The following is a 7,118-nucleotide window of genomic DNA, read 5'->3' as shown; positions in this document are numbered from 1 at the left end:
AACACAATATATGAATGGATTTATAAATTATAAAATGTTATGCAAGTAAAGTATTTCTATTAGAAAATTTTTAATGTGATGAGAACATAATTATGTTTACTAAAATAATTGCTATTGTTGTATTTCAAATATATTATTTCACTTAATTAATGACAAATATCTAATTACATTAAGCTTTACTTTTGGATGCCTAAAAACAAAAGTCTAAGAATTCCAAAATTGGCATAACTTATTCCTAAAATAAAACAAACCAAACCCAACAAAAAGCCCATCCCAAAAAGCCACTTTCCATGCAGTATACTGTGCCACCACACTCAATTACAACCACTAAAATATTCCAGATTTTATATTACAGTCCTGGGAGGTTTGAAGAAATATTTGTTGTGTGTCTGATATCATATATTAAGTCTTCATATGCACCTGTATATTCATTTTCAAATAACTTCTTTGACCTCCAGGAAATTTTATAAGTCATTTCTGGGTGGTATACAATTTGGCCAAGTTTGCTGGACTTACAAGACTGTTCTCCTTCACATTCAATAGATCTTCTTGAATCAAGAAAGGAGTGTGCAAGGCATTTGATAATTTTTCTTCCCATAAAAATGAGGTTTGCCCCCGGGTTTTGTGTAAAATGTCAAACAAGTGATTTAAATTATGAGGGGCTGCTTTTTTAAACCTAACAAATGCTTTGTGGGGTCATTTTGTCTAATTGTTTTGGCATCTTTCAAATATCATATAAAATACCATATCATTTTAGCACTTTCTTAATCTATAAAATGGTGTGATACATTTTAACAGCTCTACTTTATGTTTGGCCTTTCAAAAGCATCATGCTTTATGGTCCATCAGCTACATAGTGGCAATAATCGCAGATGTTTTGTGCATGGTAGAATCTGTGCTCAGAGCCTTTCATTTCACTTGCATAAAGTCTCCACAAAAAATAAGTAAAATCTAATGAATGCTAAGTCTAGGAAAATATAATATTAATGTGCAATAGAAATAGATTAGGCCACATACATATACTTTTTAATTAAGATTGGCTAATTTTCTTCACTGTATTGTGGTAATTATACCAACTTATTCTTTTAACGATACAAATATCCACTTATTTGAAATACATATGCCTACATTAGGAAACATAAAATTTTGCCCTAAAATAGCCATAGTTTTTTTATTATTACAATTGATGTCAGTTATCTATACTTGAAAGATAATAATGTATATGGTGCTTTTCAAAAACTAAAACAGTGTTGATGATCATTCGATGAATTAAAAATTATTTGGAAGACATGGTAGCATCTAGAACAATGTCATGGAAATGATAGACAATGTCAATTATAATACTTTAAAATGACCAAGAATGTAGATTACAGATCTATGCAACTAGAAACTGTTTATACCTGTACAACAATAGATAACTGTGATAGAAAAATTGATGACCATCAGTTCCATTGTTGTATTATACTTTTATTATATCTCATTATTTTAATATATGTAATCTAGTATATGCAAATAGTAGAATAACCTAATTTTTCCTTTTTTATTCATTATATTGTTTGAATTGTGATAGGCAAGTCAATCATATAATGTTATTTTCTTCCTTTCCCCTTTTCTTTCATTCATGATTTTGCACTAATTAATTTATTCATGGCATCTAATATTTTTAAGGATGCTTCTAAACCAAATACAGTAAGTCCTTACATAATGTTGTTGATATGTTCTTGGTAACTGTGACTTCAAGTGAAGTTAAGCATAATAAAACCAATTTCACCATATGCTAATTGATATTAACAAGAGTTAAGTTCTTATAGCATATTTCTGATCACAAAAACTCACCAAACTTCTAAATAAAATCTGAAACACTTCTAATATTAACATTGAAATAAATGTAAGCTATGCATATATTTAGAAAAGATAAATAAAAACAAGTCAGATGACTTTTTACCCAATTATTACAGTCCAAAGTCATGGGGGCCAGAGTCTGTTCCCACAGCTCATCTTTGGGAAGGGGGAAGAAACTAGAGGACCAGAAGAAAACCCAAACAGACATAGGAAGAGCATGCAAATGAGTTATTTGAAGACCTCCTATTGTCTCGTCCACAGCCTCAGTTGATGAAAGCAGAATAGTATATCCCATGAGAATAGGTGGCACTAGCCAGGCATGGTGGTGCATGCCTATAGTTCCAGCTATGCGTGAGGCTGAGGCAGAAGAATCCCTTGAACCCAGGATGGGGAGGTTGCAGTGAGCAGAGATCCAGCCACTGCACTCCAGCCTAGGAGCCTGGGTGACAGAGCAAGACTCTGTCTCCAAAAGAAAAAAAAAAAGAGAGAGAGAGAGTGGGTGGCATATTCTGAATCATGTGACCAATCTAATCAAACTGAATGAACTGAGGACACACAACTGACCTCACAACAGCCAATTTATGTTTTTTCCACCAACTTCCAAGAGAGCTTGTTTTGAAATGTTCTAGTCAAATTAAGATATATTTATTGGATAATCATGTTTTACTGAAGTCTACCAGAATGAAAAATCTTCAGAGGGTAAATAAAGAACAGACACAAATAAAGGAATCAGTAACTAAGACATAGATTGGAGTTCATATTTATGAAATCCTACTGCCGTGATCTGTACAGTTTATGTGAGTCTCTAAATAACTGTCTTTGTCTGAGGTCAACTATATTTCAATTCTTTTTTGTTTTTTCAGAGTGTTAATATGTTTGCCTAGTTATGTTATATAAGATAATTTTCCAAAATGCCAGATGTTTCCTTATAATCAACTCTTAATTATTTTGTGCGACTATGAAGCGTTTAAAAAATATTTATTAAGAAACCATTTATTATCTACTGTGTTGAGCACTATCATGGCACAGATGTCGTGCATGTGATACATTAAAAAAATGGAGGAAATCATGTGACGTAAGAATACAAAGAGAATCATGTATCCAGCCTGTGTAAATCAAGCAATGATTCCCATAGAAGGTCACATGTAGCTGAACTTGAAGGAAAAACGAATTGCAGACTTAATATTTTTAATCAATTTTAATAAAGTATAATTCATATACAATAAGTACAATTCAGTAAGTTTTGATTAATATATACACATGTATCTATGTATATCAATTACTTCTGTTATTACTACAACCACAATCACATTATACAACATCTGCGTTGTCCCAAAAGCTTTTCTTATGCCACTTCCCAGTCAATCACTACCTTCCTCGCCCAGCTCCAGACAAAACTGATTTACTAGCTGCCACTATAAATTAGATTTCTCTTTTCTGAGTTTCTTATAAACGTAATTATATGGGATATACTCTTTTGTGTCTATATTCACTTTGCATGCAGTCTTTGAACATTGGAAGGGCCTAGAGAAAACTTCCCCTTTGCTCTCTCAATGTTCTCTGAAAAATCAACTGATAAAAGGTGGATTAAAAGGAGAAAAAGCACACACATTTCTTAATGAGCATGGAGGAGAACTACAAGGGCTATGAAACCAATGGAATACGGAGGCTTATATACCATCTTGAGGTTACAGAAAGAATAGAGGCTTGGAACTTGGCAAAACAGGCTATGAGAGTGGGGAAAAGAGGAGGCCTGGTTAGTAAAAGCGGTTTTGTTATATAGGCAAAGCCTAGTAGGTAGAAGTGCTCAGAAATAACAGATGATAAATGTGATGTGTTTTTTTTTTTTTCCCCCCAGAGCTTTTAAGGTGTCAGACTCTTGGTTAATGTTTTCTAGATCTGAACAAGGGAAGGTCTCAGGGAGAGCCTGGCTTAATCACTTTAGATTTTTCTCTATAGACACAAATCTCCCCAACAAAAAGATTTTCAGCAATTACTGTATTTCCAGGCCTTCTAAATAGCAAATCTGAAACTATGTTAAATAAGTGTATTTTGGGGTGAAATATTTTGGTTTCCTTCAACAGCTGCTTCTATTGTTGCATAATTAATATACAGTAGTGTTCAGTTGTATAAACAAACCATAATTTGTTTAGCAATTTGCTAGCTGATGGACATTTGAGTTGTTTCTAGTTTTGACTTTTTACTAGTTTGGAGTTATTATACATTAAGCTGCTTTAAATTTTTGTGTGAAAGATTTTGTGTGGAAATATGTTTTCATTTTACGCGTGTAAATAGCCAGGAGAAAAATTGCTGAGTCATATGGTAAATGTATCTTTAATTTTATAAACAATCAAAATACTTTGTGATGGTACACATTGATATTCTGGCTTGCAATGCATTAGAGTTTTACTTACTGTAATCTTTTTTTTGGGGGGGGAGTGGGGATTGGGGGGACCAGGTTTTGCTCTGTTGCCCAGGCTGAATTATGGTAGCATAATCGCTGCTCACTGCAGCCTCAACCTCCAGGATTAGGTGATCCTCCTGCCTCAGCCACCTGAAGCTGGAAACACAGGTGCAAGCCATCACAGCTGGCTAATTTAATAAATTATTTGTGGAGACAGGGTCTCCCTATGTTGCTTAAGCTGGTCTGGAACACCTGGGCTCAAGCAATTCTTTCTTTGGTGTCTCAAAGTGCTGGGATTGCAAGAATGAGCCACCACACCCAGCCATCAGTCTTTTTAATGTTTGACAATCTAGTACATTTGCAGTGGTATCTTTTGTTTTTGATGTTGTTGTTGTTGTTGGCATTTCTCTAATGACTAACGATTTTGAGCATTTGTTTTCATGTGTGCAGTAGGCATTTATTTATCTTTTCTGAACTCTGCTTAAATATTCTGTCCATGTTTTGAGTTATTTTGTTTCATTATTATTTAGGTGCAAAGTTGTATATATATCCTATATGAAAATACTTTATCAGAAATGTATAGATTAGAAAGATAGATGACAGTAAGAAAGGAAAAAGAAAGAAAAGAAAAGAAGAAGGAGGGAAGGAAGGAAGGAAGGAAGGAAGGAAGGAAGGAAGGAAGGAAGGAAGGAAGGAAGGAAGGAAGATTTATTTTCAGTCTGTCAAACTAAAATAATCAAAAGGGTTCAAATCTAGTTTAAAGAGAGTTTATTCAAGTGCAAAGTTTGAGGACAGCTGTCTAGGAAGCACAGATTCCAAAAAATGGAAGTCTGTATGTTACCCCCCAAATACCAGCATTCATTAAACTACGAAGTAACAAAAGATTCTCCAAGATAACATAGGTTATGATCAATAGGATTTTTATTACTTAGCAGGAGGGGAAAACTGGGAGAATTCTTCAAAACAGTGTTTCCCCTTGGAAAAGGTAAAAAGAGGGCATTACAGGGCAAAGGAGAGGGAAGAGGGGACATCATCGCAAGCAGAGGAGAGGTTCCAGTTGTGCAGACACAGTGAGTCATCATGTCAACACATAAATTACATGTAATGGTAAGGAAGCTGTACCTCCCCCTGAGGTGAAGACTTTAGCATGCTCATGAGGAAAGCTCAGGTTTTTCTGTAAATTGCCTAGGGTCTTTCGGGAGCTAGTTTAAACCAACAAGGTGACCATGGTTTAAACCATTCCATCCAGGATTTGGGGAAGAATAGGCTGAAGGGTAGGAGGCTGTAAAACAGGCTGATTGCTCTAATTGACTACATTCCTATAATTCCTCCCTGTCTGTTTACAGGTGCTCCAAAGAATAGAAGTTTGAGATCATTTATATAGACAAAGTTTTGGGAAGCCAAAGAGAATTTCAAAATTTGTCTGTATGAGGATTAACACATAGTTCCAATGATTTGATTTGTTGAAGTGGTCTTTTTCTTTCAGGAAATGTGTATTTAAAATTTCATACTAAAGATGCAACAACCCTGGGGTCTTTTGTGCCATCCTGTCTTAGGCAGGTACAGGTCAATAAGGAAGGCAGATCTATAACAAAGATCAGATCTATAACAAAGATCAGAGTTTAGAATGGGAATAGATCTGGTCTCTAATCTTTTCCAGTCATTTACAGAATAAGAACAATGAAGGACAAAGTTAATCTGTAGCCTAAGAAGCAGAAATTTCAAACATGCTAGTGACTCAATCTCCTGGGCTTAACTTCCCTCTTGGCATAATAAATTTAGAGGGTTCTGAAATTTTATTTGACAATGGTAACTTTATGAGAAGTCATTGATTTAAATAAAAATTTGTTGTATCATTATTTTAATTTAATTTTTGTGTTTATTGTATAAGAAATATTTGCTTATCCAAATTTTGCAAAATGTTTCTCCTCTATTTTATTTTTTCCTTCTATATGTTTATAGTTTCAGCGCTTATATTTAGGTCCATGATAGATTGTTAATCAAGGTTTGTGTGTATGGTGTAAGATAAAGATCGAGCTTTATTTTTTCCCATAGGAATATCTAGTTCTTCCAACCACATTTATTAAGTTTCATGTGATTCAGTATGATTCTTTTAGGTCTAGTTAGTCAGTTTGTTTGTGTATGTGTAGGTCTAGAGTAATATCTACCCTGAAAATTATTTAGCCCTACCACTAAAGTCTTTCCTTTTTACTTTTCTACTAAATGCCATAAGTAATCAAATAATTGTGCCACTATGGCTGTTAGGATCTTAAATATTTCCCAGTCCGATGCCTCACAATTCCTTCCTCTCCCTATGCTTAGCATTATGAAATTTACCCATATATTTCTGCATTAGGATTCAGCAGAGAACAGCAACCCATTATGATGATTTCTGGACCATTTTTACTATTTATGTCCAGACTTTTCACAAGCTTGGAAATTTCTAGCCCCCTCAGATTTCCTGATCCTTGATGTCTGTCTCAACTCAGTCAGAAAAACTACCATCATCTTCTTAGGATTTATTTTTTTACCCTGCTCCTTTATCTGCATCTGGATTGGGTCTGGAAGCAGAAAGTGTCACTGATTGTTTCCCTTTTAACATGTCAGCTAATTATTAGAAGTAGATAGAAAAAATTAAGGCAGAATAAAAGATTATTCTAACGGTGGACCAGTAAAAAGTGATTCAATTTCTAAACAAGTTCAGCTTATTATAACATAAAAATCTAAAATAAAAATTTTTGAACATGAGAATGGTATATTTGTCTAACATAACAAATAAATTAGGAGGTAGGCAGTCCAAAACTGATATGACAGTTCTAGAGTATCATAAGTATGCAGACTGAGTCGGTTCACTTTTTTTTTTTTTTTTTTT

This window comes from Mandrillus leucophaeus, unplaced genomic scaffold (genome assembly GCF_000951045.1).
Source record: "Mandrillus leucophaeus isolate KB7577 unplaced genomic scaffold, Mleu.le_1.0 Scaffold47, whole genome shotgun sequence".
Taxonomy (NCBI): Eukaryota; Metazoa; Chordata; class Mammalia; order Primates; family Cercopithecidae; genus Mandrillus; species Mandrillus leucophaeus.
This window is presented reverse-complemented; position numbering follows the sequence as displayed.